Below are 18,665 nucleotides of genomic sequence, written 5' to 3'. Positions count from 1 at the left end.
CCTGACCCAGGTTCAACATTAGCTATGCCCACCAACAAAACCCTAAACTTCTGTCCCTTTTGGCAAAAACCCACATATCGTAGGCTTCATTCTCACCTGAAGCACTATTGGGGGATGACAGAACCATGTTTTTGTATCCAGAGGTCTGTGTGATGGGTTCCCATCACTTCTAGGGTTTAGTTCTATGTTTACAAACTGCATCCCTTCAAAATAGTTGAAAACAATAAATCTTATACACAATAATTATATCTTTGTGAAGGTCATTAATTAATGATAACATGCATAATTTGTATTGATCTACTACTTTCACACATTAGATAAACAGTTATTCATATAATTTTAGATATAGAGTGGAAACACATAAATTTCAGAAGTAATTACATATAGGTAGATACACAAGGTATGGATTAAAATGGTCTTTTATTAGATGATGTTTCAAAGTACAGACTTTTCGTCCCTGCACACTCAACTGTAGGGGGCCGCACACTCAGCTTGCAGACTTACCAAGGTCTCTATGCACTCAGCTGTAGGAGCCTTCCCATTTGCCTAAGTACAGGAAACAAAATTTCTTGCCTTAGCTTACTTTCCCGAACAATTATTTTCTATCTTATGATGATCTCCTAGACTTGCTATGACTCTTCTATTTATACCCTTTCCTTTTACAATACCATGGTCTTCAGACCATGGGCAGGTCTCAAAACCGTCTTAACACCTAACAACCTAGGGGATTAAATCCCCTATAATTCTTACTATCTTCGCACTCTGCTTCCATGAATCGCGAAGGCTTTACATTTTTACAAAAAGGAAATACAAAATTTAACCGCAGGTACCCCACCACAATAGGCCCCCAACACAATTTGGTGACTCGTCCTCTAGTCACCTAGCTCGCGCTTCAATCTTCACTTGGAGTTTGTGAAACTCTAACTTTAAAACCTATAGATCAGATGTTCCTTGCGTAGCTTCCTATTGCTTTTCCTCGACTAATTTCTCTGTAGTAGGGCCTTCCACCGTGAGGCCCATGGTACTTTGAGTCTACTGCATGCCCTTAATCTTACATTGCATGAATAGATTTGGCTAGCTGGCCACCTCTTTCCAAGGCCACATTCTTTCCCTGAGAATGGCCTATTTTTAGTGTAGCTCTTCAATGTCACTCTGAAGTTGCTTCCCTTCCTGTAGTTTCTCGAACTGCTATACTAGCACCAACATTCGTGCGATCAATATAATTTCATCAAACTACGTTTGTTTTTCTCTCATTTCTACATCAAGATTTTGTAGAGTGGGATCCTCCTACAGTGGAGTCCATAGCTCCATGGCCTGCTCAAACAACATTTTGCAGTCCTTGACTGCTACTTCTAGTGTAGCCATTCCTTCCTTTATAGTAGTTTCTCGCTTCTCTCGAACCTCTCACGGAGTTGTCCACTCCAACATCAATTGCAGCTCTGAAATTTGTAGTTGTAATTCAAATCAGACTCGACTAATTTCATCTTTGAACTCTTTGACCATTGTGACCAGCTTCTAGATATTTTCTATTGACACTACATCAAATGAAATTTTAAGTTCAAGCAGCTCATTGCATGCCTATGTAATCGCTACTTCTAAGTGTTGGTTACGCATAGCAATTTCTGCCTTCTCCTTCAGTGCCTGCACCTTTTCTTCAAAGATCTGTTGGTTATTTATTTTTACTTCATTAATGACTAGTAGCGCACACTGCTTCGTGACCCTCAGTTCATTCAATACTCCTTCGTGCAGCTCATGCAAGGTTTGGATAGGGAATGTCGCAAGGTTGATGCCCAAAGTCTTGATCTATGAAAGTTGGATGTTGGCCTCTTCTGAGTCGAAGCGCAGGGTCCCGTCTAGAAATTGAATCACACAGAGATCCAAAGTACAATCTCTGTCCAATACTGTCACACTCACTTAATGCAAGATCATATGAATCTCGCTCATTTGACCTATTCTTGCTTGTAGTCATCCTATCTGAATCTACAGAATGTGCAGATCCTTTTGCACATTTCCTAATCCCTACTAGTACTGCTACTCAAACTGGGTCCATAATTTTGTCATAGTATCCCATACCTCATCGCCAGTTTCATGTAGGTCCCCTTCAGTGAGGATTAACAGATCCAGATGGGGGAATCTAGCCGACTTATTTTTATTCCATCGCCCCAAGGTTGTCTTCTTTGTTCTTTTCCTAACCAAAAATGGGGTTCCCTTCTCCATGCCCTCGATCCATCTACATCTAACCCTTCCTAGTCCTGTGTCTGCTGAGAGTCAAACTCCTCAACATCGATTATCGTATCTTGGGCCACTTTCTCTTTGTCAGTAGCTTCCTTGGCAGCAACTTCCTTAGTAGCAACTTCTTTATCTGCAACCTCCTTCCGCTGCGCAGCTTTCTCCCGAGCTGCAATCTTCTAGGCTTCCTTCATTTTCTTTATTGTTGATGTTTGCGCGGTGGTACCTTTTATTGCCTTTCTCATTCCCATGCTTGGATCTGATGGGTAAAGCCACTGTCCCATCCATTTACCTACAATCTATCCGACATCTGCCTTACCAACTAGATAAGGAAACTTGTGCCACATCTTCTTCAAATCCCTTATGGTGTGAACATACACATGATTAAAGTTAGAAATGAAGTCGACATAAGGCTCATACTGATCATACAAGGTATGTGATAGCCTTGGCCTTTGGCTAATCACTATGCATAGATTTGTCTCCACCAGCGCCTAGAACATCTTGCTCTCCGTGACCCATGTAGGGTCCTTTGTTGTCTAGAGCGAAGTGAACTTCGCTACCTCTGGGAGGTCAGATTCTTGGGGAGGAGACTGGCTATCCTTTAGTGTCCTCCATATGACTAATGCAACCAATAGAAGTAACTAGGCATAATGAAATGCCTTGCCCTTATCCTGAGCCTCCCGGTAATTCTCCAAGAACTCTTTTAACAGGTACTGAGCCCAGTTGTACTGGACTCGTTTGGCACATTGCGCAGCTGAAGAAATCACAAGCACTGGAACTTGTCCATGCAACACTTCTACATGATCTTGCATGATAATATTTGCACGGTGAACTATACCGCGAGATCTATAATGGAGTGGATTGAAGATTCGTGCGACTATTTAATCAACCCGAACTCCCTCTTCATCTGATCTTTAAGTTTCTTCTCCTTCGTTTTCTCTTCGAACACTTCTACTGGATCCACACCTTCATAGGGAAGCAAGGTGATACATTGGATCAACATATCTGTAATTGGGATGGGTTCTCCCAGCCAAATACACCCATCATGCACAAAAAGTGAGTAACTTATAGACACATACAATGTTAATGATGGTGTGATTGAAGTGCAACACCTAAAGGATGTTCAGGAATCCAGCGGCCTAAACACCTATGACTCACTTCATAGGTTCCAATCGCGTAACCCCATTCTCCTCATAATATATCTTTGACAGGTACTTGGTTAGCGCAAACTGAGGGAACCTCTCATGATATTTGAAATCCCAATTATCTAGCTTGAGAATCGGAATGGAAACCAACAACGTGCGTTCAAACACCACCCTCTCCAGTAGTGGTGTAGAGACCATAAATTTGGCATTACCCAGGTCCTTAAGTACCTTAGTTTTGCCCTTGCATGGTGGGATGTACTCTGGGAGCTGAGTCATAGGCTCATCCTCCTTAGCATCCATCTACTAAAAAACTGGATTATATCAGCAAAGTGATCATCTGATGCAGGAGCATCCGAACATAGCTAGCAATCTGATTGTATGTTCACATGTTGTGGCTAACAAGAGATGAATTTCATTGACCTCAGTGGTCAAAATCAATTATGAGTAGAGATAGTTGGATCTCTCGAAAATTATCTTTACTCCAATTATTGTAATAATTAGAATATTGTTTTAGTTTTAGAATAGGAGATAAGTTGTTAGTATAGGTGTGTATCAGAGCTTGAGAATATGGATTTAATGATTGAGTTGACAAAAATAGAGATTGAGTTGTCAATGCAGTTAGGATAGGATTTGATTCATAAAAGAGGAAAAAATGTAGTGAGAGAGAGATTAGATGATTGAGAATATAGTAAGTAAGTGAGAGTTTGAGTGAGAGATAGGGTTTGAGATTGAAACAAACTTCAAACAAACTGTTGTAATCGAGCTAAGAGGGCCAAGACACTGTAATTTCCATTCTTTTGAATAATTGATTGAAGTGTGGTGTGGATTCACTGTTCTGGTGCAGAAATTCATTTTTAGCTGTGTATCAGCATTCTGGACCCTAATCATGTATTTTTTCTCTCTTTAAATACTTTATTTATAAATCATAAACGATTATTACTAAGGGTTAATATTGAGCTTAAGTGCTAAACCTTTCCTTAAGAACCTTTCTTAAAATATGAATTAAGCATGTGGGTAGTATTTGGAAAGTGGTAAGCGATATCTCGTGTGCCCCAAAAGTTGTAAATGATATTTCTAAATTTCATGCGATTTACCTTAGCGGGTGACATGTAGCACAATAAAACTACTTTTCTCACACACTCTCAACCTAATATCGGCCGTGCAAGAATTTGCATGAGATTGCACGATAGCCATTCAATTAGATGGGTCACATCGATGGTTGAGATCGTCAAGGCAAGTTGGCGAGCAGACGACGCAATATCCATTAGATCTGAGGGAGTCAAATCGATGGCGTGGATTGAAGTGACTGACAAAAGGAAAAGTCAAAGAAGGACCAAGGGTGATTGGTTAGGAAGCTAGGACCCTCAAGAGGAAATACACATACAGAATTTGATTTAAGCACGATAGATTGGTTACAAAGTTAAACAGTAGTCTAATTCCAGACTACCACCTCATTTTCATCAACCTCCTACATCATTTTTGGTATCAGAGAAAGGATTAAGTTTTTCTACAGTAAGCATGCCACTGAGGAGAGGAGCTTGAATAGGTTAGGGAAGACCTGTAGCAAATGAAATTCTACTAGATGATATTTGAAATGTGCATACAAGGATGGAGACAATGGAGACTGCTCAGAGGAGAGCACTTGACGAAGGAGATGCCAGTGCTGCAGAAGAATCTTATGAGGAAGAAGAAGAGGATGAAAGTGAAGCTACCAAAGTTCTCGACATATTGGCCAAAGAAAGTGGAAGACCAAAGGTGGAAATACCTTTGTATGACGAGAATATCAATGTAGAAGAATTGATGGACTCGATCAGTTCATTAAACAAGTATTTTGACTATGAGGAGGTTGATGATAAAAGGAAGGTGAAATATGCAGTTACTAGATTGAAGGGTCATGCAGCTATCTGGTGGGATGAATTACCAACATCCATAGGGAGAAAGGGAAATCCCAAGATCAATCAATGGGATAAAATGATAAGTAGATTGAAAGCCAAATCTATGCCAAAACATTATCAGCTAAATCTTTTCAAATAGTTACAAAATTTGAACCAAAAAGGAATGAATGTAAAAAAATACGCAAAAGAGTTTTATAAGTTGAGCATTAGAGCGAGACATGCAGAGGATGATGTAGAAAAGGTAGCCAGATACATAAATGGGTTGACATATGACATACAGGATGAATTCAGCTTGCTGAGTATGAAGACAATTGAAGGTGCCTATCAAGTAGTTTTGAGGGTAGAAGAGAAAATGTTGAGGAAGCAAAATCAGAGGAATAGAGGAAAAAGTTCGGCAAGTGCTAGAGGAACTACTAGATCAAGATTTCAACACCCTCAGGGTGAACCAGGAGGTTCAAGTAGCATATCACCACAGAGAGGAGAATTTAGTAGAGGAATATTTGCACCCATAGGAAGAGGCCGAGGAAGAGAAATTCGGTGTTACACATGTGGAGAATGGGGACATGGATAATGGGATTGTACTAATAATAAAGTAACAAATTAGAGGAATGTGGATGTGACTGAGGTAATAGAAGAAGAACCTAAAACTGCAAACAAGGAAGAATCACCTAAAGTAGGAGAATCCTTGTTGTGGAAAAGGGTATTGCTTAAGGCAGAGAAACAGACCGGAGAACCAACTTAGAGAAAGAGTTTATTCATAACTACATGAAATTCCAAAGGAAAATGTTGTAAAGTGATAATTGATAGTGGAAGCTTTGATAACCTTGTTTCTAGAAGAATGGTCGACATGTTAGGACTAGTGAAAGCAGTAAACCCTACTCCTTACAAAGTATCATGGCTGCAAAAAGGACATCAACTTATTGTGACAGAACAATGCAAGGTAGAGATATAGAATGGTACTTATAACGATGTGATATTGTGTGATGTAATTCCAATGGATGTATGCCATGTGCTGTTGGGAAGACCTTGGCAGTTTGATCGGAAAGCTATTCATGACGGGAGAAGAAATACTTACACTCTGGAGAAGGATGGAAATAAGCGCAAACTCTTGCCATTGAAGTATGAAGCAGGCAAAGAAGTGCCTCGAGACAATGTTATGCTAATGAGTGGGAAATAATTTCTGCAAGAAGTCAAGAAGGATGAACAGATGCATTTCGTTGTCATAAGGAGACCTAAGGTAATTTTAAATTCCACAAACTTAGATGATTTATCTAAAGAAAACAAAACTCTGCTGAATGGTCTTGTTGATATCATTGTGAATGAGTTTCCAAATGAATTACCACCCATTAGGAGTATTAGTCATCATATTGATCTAATACCTGGAGAAATTATGCCAAACAAAGAAGCATACAGGTTAACTCCTTAAGAAAATGCAGAAGTTGGAAGACAAGTACAGGAATTGATGGATAAGGGATTAATCAGAGAGAGTCTTAGTCCATCTGCTATACCAACAGTACTCAGTCCAAAGGAAGGTGGTGAATGGCGTATGTGTACAGATTCCAGAGCCATAAACAAGATTACTATCAGGTATAGATTTCTTTTACCACCCATGGATTATTTGATGGATTATTTAAGTGGGTCAAGGTATTTTTCTAAAGTAGATTTGAAGAGTGGATATCGTCAAATAAGGACTAGAGAAGGAGATGACTGGAAGACTGCATTTAAAACAAATAGTGGGTTGTATGAATGGTTAGTGATTCCTTTTGCAATCAATAATGCACCTAGCACATTCATGAGATTAATGAATGAAGTCTTGAAGGAATATGTAAGAAAGTTTGTAATTGTTTATCTTGATGATATTCTAGTTTTCAGTAGAAGCAAAGAAGAACATTTGGAGCATCTTAAGTTGGTTTTAAGAACCGTGCAGAAAGAGAAACTGTTGATAAATCTGAAGAAGTGTAGTTTCATGAAAGAAGAAATAATCTATTTGGGATTTGTAGTTTCTAAAGAAGGTTTGAAAATGGATCCAGAGAAAGTCCAAGCAACTTGGAATTGGCATACTCCAAGAAACATATTTGAGGCAAGAAGCTTTCATGGTCTTGCAAGTTTTTAGAGAAAATTTATCAAAAGTTCCAGTCAGATTTGTGCACCAATTATTGAGACAATCAAAGAGACTAATCAGCCATTCAAGTGGACAGAAGTAGTAGACCAAAATTTTAAGTTGTTGAAGAAGAAAATTACAAAGAAACCAGTTTTAGCTTTACCTGATTTTGGGAAAGTTTTCCAAGTTGAAACTGATGCTAGTGGAGTTGCAATTGGAGAAGTTTTGAGTCAAAAACAGAGACCAATAGCCTACTTTAGTGAGAAATAAATGAAGCTAAGAAGAAGTATTCTTCTTATGATAAAGAATTTTATGCTATTCTGCAAGATTTTAAAAAATGGAGACATTATTTTCTACGAAAGGAGTTTGTATTATATTCTGACAATCATGCATTACAGTTCATAAACAACTAGCCAAAATTGAACCAGAAACATGCCAAGTGGGTAAAGTTTTTACAGAGTTTTAATTTTGTGATAAAACACACAAGTGGTAAGTTGAACAAAGTTGTTGATTCTTTGAGGAGGGTAAATTTCATTGTACAAGAATTAAGGGTTGGTGTTGTAGGATTTGAAGAAATGGTTGATATGTATAAAGATGATGCATAATTAAAACATATTTATGCAGTTGTATGAAATCCAACAGTTCATAATAGAAGTCAATTGTTAGATTATCTTATCCAAGGAGGTTTACTATTTAAAGGTAACAAATTATGCATTCCCAAATGTTTTAAGAGGGAAAACATAATGAAGGAGAAACACAGTGGAGGATTATCTTGTCACTTTGGACAAGACAAAACCTTTGCTTAGGTAAATGCTTTTTACTATTGGCCAATGATGCAAACTGATTTTAAGAAATTTGTTGAGAAGTGCAGAATCTATTAGCATGCTAATGGGAGAAGCCAAGATACAAGATTGTACTAGCCATTTCCAATACCAGACTGACCATGGGATGTAATTAGTATGGACTTTGTTTTGGGGTTACTTAGAACTCAAAGAGGGAATGATTCCATTTATGTTATGGTAGATAGGTTTTCCAAGATCGCACATTACATTCCATGTAAAAAGACTAGTGATGTAACACATATTGCTAATATGTTTTTTTAGAGGTTGTAAGGTTACAAGGATTTCCTGTAAGTATTGTGTCTGATAGGGATACAAAGTTTGTTGGGCATTTCTAGAGAACTCTTTGGAAGAAACTAGGAGCCAACCTTAGTTTCAATTCAACATATCATCCTCAAATAGATGGACAGGCCGAAGTGGTAAACAAAAGCTAGGGAAACATATTGATAAGTTTAGTGTATAACAATCCTATGCAGTGGGATTTAGCACTTGCTCAAGATGAGTTTTCTTATAATGACACTTCAAACCGAATAACTGGGATGAGTCCATTTCAAATTGTTTTTGGAATTAATCTAACAAGTGTGTATGAACTCAGAAATTTGGGTAAATAGGGGACAAGAAGTGCAAAAGCTAAAGAGTTTGCAGAATAGATGTAGAGGCTACAAGAAGATATCAAAGACAGATTAGAGGAAAGCAGTGGAAAGTACAAACAGAGAGCTGATATGAGGAGGAGAGAAAAATAATTCGAAGTGGGAGATCTAGTGATGGTATACTTGAGAAAAGAAAGATTTCCTGTTGGGACTTACAATAAACTAAAGATGAAAAAGATAGGGCCATGATGAATTGTGAGGAAGTTTTCAACTAATGCTTATAAGATTGAATTTCCAGAAGGGATTGGAATATCACCTATCTTCAATGTTGGAGATTTTCATCCATACAAGGAGACAGAGTCAGAGCTACAGAAATAACCTGTAGGAGATGAAGTTAAAACTTTAAATTGGGAAGAACAAATGCCAAAGACAGTCAAGGAAGAGGTGGAAGCTATTTTGGAGAAAAGAGTATCCAAAAGAACCAGAGGACAAGTTTGTTTTCAATATTTACGCAAATGGAGGAGACAGCCAATGGAGGATGCCAGTTGGATAACAACGACAGAATTACAAAAGTATGGAGTCAATCCTAAAAGTTTGACGAAGGATTATTTTCTTCCCTGAGAGTCTGATGCAGGACCATCTAGACTTAGCCAACGATGTGATTGTATGTTCACATGTTGTGGCTAACAGGAGATGAATTTCATTGACCTTAGTGGTCAAAATAAATTCTTAGTAGAGAGGGTTGGATCTCTTGAAAATTATCTTTACTCCAACTATTGTAATAATTAGAATATTGTATTATTTTTAGAACAGGAGATAAGTTGTTAGTATAGGTGTGTATCAGAACTTGAGAATAGGGATTTAATGGTTGTGTGGATAGAAATAGAGATTGAGTTGCCAATGCAGCTAGGATGGGATTTGATTCATAAAAGAGGAAAGAATGTAATGATAGATAGATTGGATGATCGAGAATAGAGTGAGTAAGCAAGTGTTTGAGTGAGAGATAGGGTTTGAGATTGAAACAGAGGTCAAACAAACTGTTGTAATCGATCCAAGAGGGCAAAGACTCTGTAATTTCCATTTTGTTGAATAATTGATTGAAGTGTGGTGTGGACACACTATTTTGGTGCAAAAATTCATTTGTATCTATATATCGGTGTTCTAGACCCTAATCGGGTATTGTTTCTCTTCTTAAACACTCTATGTATAAATCAAAGTTGGTTAGTATTAAGGGTTAATATTGAGCTTAAGCACTAAACCTCTCCTTAAGTGCATTTCTTAAAATATCAATTAAGCATGTGGGTGGTATTTGGAAATTGGTAAGCGGTATCTCGCGTGCCCTAAAAGCTGTAAATGATATTTCTAAATTTCACGTGATTGACGTTAGCGAATGACATGTATCATGAGAAAACTACTTTTCTTATGCGCTCTTGACCTGATATCAATTATGCAAGAATCTACATGAGATTGTGCGATAGTCGCTCGATTGGATGGGTCACATCGATGGTGGAGCTTGTTTGGGCTAGTTGGCAAGTGGATGATGTGATATTCATTGGATTTGAAGGAGTGAAGTTGATGGCGTGGATTGAAGCACCTGATAAAAAGAAAAGTCAAAGAAGGACTGACGGTGATTGGTTAGGAAGGTGGGACCCTCAAGAGGAAATACACGTATAGAATCTGATTTAGGTGCAACATATTGGTTACAAAGTTAACCAGTAGTCTAATTCCAGACTACCACCTCATTTTCATCAACCTCCTACATCATTGTCTGCATCACGAATAGAAAAGAGTTGCACATCAGGCAACCCTTCACCCAAATTGGTAGGCTCATCACCATTCTCAATCTAGGATAGATGATCAAGACCAACATTCAAGCATTCAGGCATCACAATCACCTCAAAAATGTACACCTAAAAGAGAAACACCCATCTGTAGATCTCCCCCCCCCAACATAGGCTTATTAACCTGGTATTTTAGAGAAAAATGGTCTGTATACATCTTGAAGTGCACGCCTAATATATAGTGCCGAAATTTGTGCATCGCGTACACAATTACTAGTCCTTCGCACTTTGTAGTCAAGTAGTTCTTCTCCGCCTTTGATAATTTCCTACTCGCAAATGCTATAGGATGACCAATATTTCCTTTACCTGGTTGGGACAACACCACACCTAGTGTAATACAAGAAGCGTCCACATTGACATGAAACTCCTTTTTCTAATCTGGGAACACCAAAATGGGCATGGTGACTATTTTCTCCTTCAAAATGTCTAAATTTTTTTGACATTCTTCATCCCAGTAGAATGGCGCGTCCTCCTTCAATAGTTTCTCCATTAGCACAGTGACTTGTGCATATGCCTTGATAAACTTTCTATAATACTCCATATGGCCCAGTGTTGTGCACGGCTGTTTGACGTTCTTAGGGGCCTCTAAATTGACAATAACAACTATCATTGTAGGGTCTACCATCAATCCCTCCTTACAAACCACATGACCTAGCAATATTCCATAAGGAACACAAAAGATGCAATTCAGGGCGATCTGATGTCTATGACAGGTTTCCAACACAAGGTGCATAATTGCAACATGGTGCTTTACCAACCCAAATACAGTTCAATCCTCAAAGTATATTTCTAAGAATTTATGGATAAATTCCTTAAAAGTTGTGATTACTACCGTGGAGAAGATCGCACATGCATTCTTCAATCCAAATGACATTACCATGTATTGAAAACACCCCCATTACGTCACGAAGGTGGTATTGCTGTGATCCTTCAGTGCAATCTTGATCTGATGGTACCTCGAGAACCCATCAGTGAATGGGTAGGATTCCTACCCTCTAACATTCTCTATGACTTCATCTATAAATGGTGTTGGAAATAGATCATGAATGCACGCATCATTAGCTTCCTACGATCGACACATATCCCAATTTCATCTTGTTGCTTCTTTTCCTGGACTACCATAAGACTCACCTAGTCTGATTCCTCGATATCCTCAATGATCCCAACCCCTAGGATTTTGTACAACTCTTTGCACACCTTTTCCTTGTATATGGGATTTAAACGATAGGGTACCTATTTTACAGGCTTTGCATCTGACTTCAAAGTAATCTTCATCATGTCCAGGTCCCCTACTATCCCCTTCAAATCCAAGAACTTGGTGGGAAACAAGTTCTAGTATTTTCGTAGCAGTTCTGTTAACTTATCAATGGTATCCTCATCCCAATAGTTTTCTATTTTTATAAACTTTAGTTGTGAATTTGATCCAATTCTTACCTGTCTAGTCTTCAAAGTCTCTATTATGTCATGTATTATTAGTTTGGGTCATTCAACTTTGTGTTGTCCCTTAGACTCTAGATTGTTGATATTCCTAGGGCCATATTCTTCTTCTTCGGTCGTCAAGTTATAACATTCCAGTCTGGTTGAACCCATTCTACTGGTTCCTCAGACATCATAAAGATTGTAGTCTTAATTTCTTGGAGCACCTCATAAATACATTCAAATCCATCCTCAAAGCTAAAGGTTAATAGGGAAATTTCCTTCAGGAAAGCCCACTCAGCCATCCCGTGGCATAGCTTAGTTTCTAGGTACTAGTTCATCAAAATTGTATCCAAAGTGTGACAAAACGTGTGCACTGATTTAGGTTGAGGTTCCTCTCTACAAGCCTTAGTCCACCATGCAAAATGCTCACGTAGATCATCTTTTCCTTTGTATTTCTCCTTCATAGAGGTATTGGTTTACTCGAACCTTAACTTCATCATTCGCTTGTATTCTTTTCAATCAACGAAATTGTCATTTGTGCACCCCACGAATGGGAACGTGTAGCGTGCAACGCCATATCTAGTGCCTAGAACTGATGCTCTTCTGGAACCTCCCTTTCAACCTTATCCAAAAGCAAGTTAACATCATATAAACCATCATAACGAGGTAGATTTTTTACCTCCGTGGATATGCAACGAAGTGATTTTGTCAACATGTTGTAGCATAGCGAGGAGACTTCATGTAATATGTTCTACTAATGCTCAAGTTCTTTTCCAGAATCTTACATGGAGGAGATATCTCTATCCCACGTAATTCATCCATATACATAAGATTGATAGGTGTAGTGATCATATATATCTATTCCAGATCGTCCTCTTCTTCATAATCTCGAACTAGTTTTGTGTATCACGCACCTTCAGTTGGATCTAATGGAACAATAACTCGGAGCACCTTCCACTTAAATGTCATCATGTGCCCCTTAAGATTAATGATCACGTACATACCAAGGGTCCAATCAATGCCTAATAATGGAGGGTAAGGATTACTATCATCCACTATCTTGATCACTTCGAAGTCGGCCACGATGCTTGCTCCTTCAATATCCACCATAACCCCACACATGCACCCCACAGGAATGATCTTCTATTGATTTTCCATGCATAGCTAAATAGGAGACCACTTCAGCACAGGTCTTCCCATTATCTCCCAAGTCTGTTCTGGTAGTACGTTCACATCAGATCTTAGATCGAGAATTACTTGATCCATTTCATACTCTCCAATCTACACAGTTAGCCTCATTTCGTGACCTGTTCATTTGTTTATTTTCCTACTTTTCGTACGATGTGTTGTGCTGGAGGAGTCTTCACCTTACATGTATAGTTCTCAATTAACTCTTGGAGCCCTTCTACAACCTTTTTATCCCATCCTAGTTTCATACAGGTCTTCAGAGAGGTAGCTAACAGAGAAGGATCTATGTCCTATGCTTCATTGTTTCCGCTAGACTCTCTTCACTTCCTGAGGTAGAGGCCTCATTGAAGATCTTTTTGGCTTCCATTAATTTTTTAATAACCCAGATTAGATCAAATCCACTTCCTTCTCAGTAGCCTTATGTACACATCCTTCAGTTTCTGGTTGTTTTCCTTTATCTTCTCTAGTGGCAATACCACTTTGTGACACTATATTAGTTTTAGGTTCTTCCTCGCGAGGCTCTGCTCTCATCATCTGAATATTCTACATAGGTGTTTGAGCCCTTTTCTCCTTCATCTTGGCTATTAGTATCGAGAAATATTATATAACATGATCAAAATTTTGGAAATACTAACAGGAGGGATGCGTTGGGTTCTGATAGTCACTCACAAAATAACTTACTTCTCCATAATTATAGCAAATGAATTGCCCGCGACCGCTTCCAGCCCCTTCTCATCCTCTTCCTTGGCCCTAGAATCCTCTGTGCACTACAAATGTGCCCTAATGCTGAGGCCAATTTTCCGCCTGCATTCAATATGTAGGGGCCCACTCCATCATCAGTTCGTAGCTCTAGAAATTGTGCTCATCATGCCCTACTAATTTACAGAGAGTACAAAATAGTTATTATGGTGTTTGCAAAAAACTCTGTAGGAGACGACAGTTCCCAGTCACATGCTTCCTAGCTATCTGACAGATAACACACCATAAGGCTACCCCTGCACTTGGTCTAGTGATATTTTCTGGCTCTAGAGAAATATGACCTCCTCCAATGAGGTAGTTCTGATAAGTAGGTAAATTGTCCTTGTCATGACCAAGGCCTTTACAGTTTAGGAACCAAACTCATGTGCACACCTTGGTCTAGACCTCCTTTTTCTTCTTAAAGCTTTGAAACTCCATGTGCAAACTTTCTAGCTATGACTAAATATTCTACACCCCTATATTCGTATCCTCCACTAGTGAAGCTTCTAATATCATGGCGATCTACACAGCTTCTACTTGCGTCCTTATTTTCTGCTCCAAAAAAAGTAATATTAGATGAGGTAGGAGAAAATTAATGTACAAGTCTCTATGCTAAGTATCTGTAAAGCTCATATTAGCTTGTTAAATCTGACGCTTTAATCTTTGATCGAAGTACAATGTGGATTTGTTTACCCTCTATTGAATCTCCTTAAGCTTTGTCATAGATTGGGCCTGAGATTTGGGCTTCTCGAGCTCATTGTTCAACGCTTACTGGGTTTCTAGCATAGCCACATTGGGTTTATCTGTGCAGAAATTAATGTACCAAGTCAGCGCTCAGTCCTGCAACTAGCTATGGTTTCTTCATATTCTCATCAGTGATATATTGTGCCTTCCATATAACATCTGCGACAAACCAAAATTGTTCTGGGTCTTCATTACCCAAACCCCTAATGGCTTACATCTTCATCGTGTTCGCCATCGTAAATGGTTGAGGTGGGCGTGAAGGTGGAGGCGCAGGGTTAGGTGTGTGAGGTGGAGGTGGAGGTGGAGGTGGAGTGGATGAATGAGGGATCCCTGTGATACCTTGACTTACTATCTCCACTGCGCTTCATGGTGTTCTCAGAATATTACCTTTGTCGTTGCTATCAGGAAATCCTAACAATAGACTATATTCAGAGCCTGATTCTTCGTTTCTTCTTAATGATTTTCTACTTTGCGTAGTCCCAAACATAAAATTAAAGGAATAACCCTCTTTTCACACAATAGCATCTTAATCTAGGTCTTCATAGATTTCAGGTACTTACCTCTTCGTCCCTTAAAGACCTATTCTCTGCTTCATTGTAGCTGCTAGACGTATTGATTGCGAACTCAGTGATGAATCCTACTATAATACAATCAGTCTAATGATCGACGACCCACATAATGGTTTTTTGAAAATAATCCAAGTGTTTAACCAGTTCTGTGTTCCACACAATAGGGCTATCAAGCTTCCACGTACCCTGACTATCCACCAATCTGGACTTCCACTCGTGCAATTCACAGGGGAAAGAGAAAAAGAATTTTTCATGTTCATCTGTGAATAGGTATATATTCATCCACTCTTCCTTCAACAAGCACAAATTTACACTCTCTTAGTGGGGAAACACTTATCACACATTCCTTAGCTAGATCCTGATCTTGGAAACATAACCATTTGTTGGCTTGATGGGGCCTGACCCAGGTTCAACGTTAGTTGTGCCAACCAACAAAATGCTAAATGGCTGGCCCTTTCAGCAACAACCCACGTAGCGTAGGCTATGACCTCACCTGAAGTAGTATTGAGGGATGACATAACCAAGTTTCCACATCCAGAGGTCTTTGTGATGGGTTCCTGCAGCTTCTTATATGTTCACGAACCCTAGCCCTTTGAAATAGTTGATAACAATAAATCTTATACACAAAAATTATATCTTTGCGAAGGTCATTAATTAATCATAACATGCATAATCTATATTGATCTACTACTTTCATGCATTAGATAAATAGTTATTCATATACTTTTAGATACAGAGTGAAAACACATAAATTCTAGAAGTAATTAGAGATAAGAAGATACGCAAAGTATGAATCAAAAATGTCTTTTAATAGATGATCTTTCAAAGTACAGACTTTTCTTCCCTGCACACTCTGCTGTAGGGGCCCACACACTCATCTTGCGGACTTACCAACGTCTCCGTGCACTAAGCTGCAAGAGCCTTCCACTTTGCCTAAGTATAGGAAACAAACTTTCCTGCCTTGGATTACTTGCTTGAACACTAATTTTCTATCTTATGCTGATCTCCTAGAATCGCTATGATTCTTCTATTTATAGCCTTTCCTTTTACAATACTATGGTCTATGTACCATGGGTAGTTCTCAAAACCGTCTTAACACCTAACAAGCTAAGGGACTAAAGCCCCTTTGGCACTTACTATCTTCATGCTATGCTTCCATGAATCATTAATACTTTACATTTTTACAAAAAGAAAATACAAAATTTAACCCTAGGGACCCCATTCCAACAATAACATAGTACCCTTACCTACACTTAGCTTTAGGTTCATGAGAATTTCCTTTTAGCAATCATTCTTGTATTTAAATGTATGCAACCACATTAGTAAGTAGTGTTCTCAATTTTATTAACCTTCATATGTTTGAATTTCATGGGTGAGTGTTATAGTTTATTTTGTAGCATTCAAACAAATGTCCCCGGGCCCAGATATGTCATCATCCATTTACACCTTGCAAGCATCCACTACATAATCCAAAAGCATTCTCTCTTCAAAAATTATAAAAAACCTGGATTTCATTGGATGAAACCCATAATTTAAGTCCTCATCGCACTTACTTTCTTAACAAACTGCGATGGCGTAGGTTTCACACATGGAAATTGTGTTGGTTAGCACAAGTTTCTCTTACAAAAATTGGAAGGACATACAGAAATGGGTGAAAATAAAATAAAAATTAAAGTTTCTCTCTCTAGAATATTTGAGAGCAGATTTAACCATTTACTGTTCGATTTGATCTCAAGCTCCTTTGAATGAGGTCTTATATGTTATCTCCTAGAACTTTGCTCCCTCTAAAGTGGATCTAAGCACTACAATGGTAAATCCAAAATTACCTATGTTGCCTTATAAATGCATCACCTACCATAGAATCTGGGTTGGCTTTTGGAGACTACGATTACATGCTTATGAGGCTCATTTTTACTTAGAGGTCCATGATTCATCCATGTACTTTAGGTGTGATTGAAGTTTTACCACTATGCTAAAGGAAGGAAAAGATAGTTTAGAGATAGTCAGAAAGTCTATTGCACATGCTAAAATCACTAAGTTGTATTACTAATTTTTTATAATATTAAAAAGGGGGAAAATATTTTTTTATGAGAAAAGGTGAAAAAAATATTATTTTAATGGATTGGAAGCAAAATAATCCTTTATTGAAGGCGAGGAGGAAAAATATTGTTTTAATGGAGATTGGTGGAAAATTATTATTTTATTAAAATAGAGGAAAAATTACTTACTGGAAAATGGCCCCCACAAATAAAATAATAATTAAAAATAGAGTATAGAAGCGCAGGCCGAAATTGTAAAAGGATGACAGACTTACTTGTTGATCATCTTTTGTCTATTACATTTCACCTTTCATATTCTCTTTAGGTTGTTTAGAACAAGAAGGAAAATGTTGTTTAGTAAAGGAATTCCAAGCAGAAATTCTGCCCTCATTTCGGAGAACTTTGAGTGTCTCCCTAGTGAGGCCTTGGGGATTCTACTTCAAGATATCCATTGGAAATAATCAAATATTTCCTGAAACCATTTACATTACCTTATGGAAAAAGGAGAATTAAAATTATCATTTGGAGAAGATCTCTGTGTTTGTAGGTTGTAGGCATTTGGAGGACTTTTTGTCTTGGTAAGAGGAGGAGATTTTGTAGGAGATTTGCAGTTATTTCTATAGGTGTATCTGGATAATTTAATGAGGTTATTTTTGGTTAAACATAGAGCTAGGAAATCAAGGATTTTTGCACTAAATTGGTAATTTTTGGATCAACATGGAAATTGGCCCGATATATTTCGGGGTTTCTCTGGTTTTTGTGAGAGGAGTTGGTGGTTAAAATTTTAATTTTTTTTTGTGTAGTATTCGGGTGGTAAATCAACATTCCTTAAATAGTGTTTTATTGGTAAACTAGGTAATCACACCACTTGGTGGGCATGATCATTGCTTGGAGTAAAGCCAAACCATTTCTAAATTTTTATGGGTTTGGTGTGAGGAGCTCCAGGTTAAATTTTTAGATTTTTTTAAGCAATTGCAAGGGCATAAATGATATTTATGCACCACCACTACCAACAACAATAGTACTTTCTAGGTAATTCATACCTTTTGGGGATTTTTGAGTTAACTAGGATTAACCTAGGATTTTTCCGGGGTTTGTTATATCTAGGTGAGAGAATCCTTGAGTTAATTTTGTAGAATTTTTGGAGAAGATTGAAGGGCATAAATAATAGTTTTTTTTTCTAGTTTAAGACTAACCTAAGTACTCACGGGGATTTGAACCGGTGACCTATCGCAAGGAGTGCCTTAACAGCACACCCATTCACCGTCAATCCAAAGCCCCGTGGGCAGGGCATAAATAATAGTTGACCTTTAGTAGTAGAAACAATT

This window comes from Pinus tabuliformis, chromosome 2_1 (genome assembly GCF_031772625.1).
Source record: "Pinus tabuliformis cultivar Carrire ecotype Pingquan chromosome 2_1, CPIR1, whole genome shotgun sequence".
NCBI classification, from domain to species: domain Eukaryota; kingdom Viridiplantae; phylum Streptophyta; class Pinopsida; order Pinales; family Pinaceae; genus Pinus; species Pinus tabuliformis.
This window is presented reverse-complemented; position numbering follows the sequence as displayed.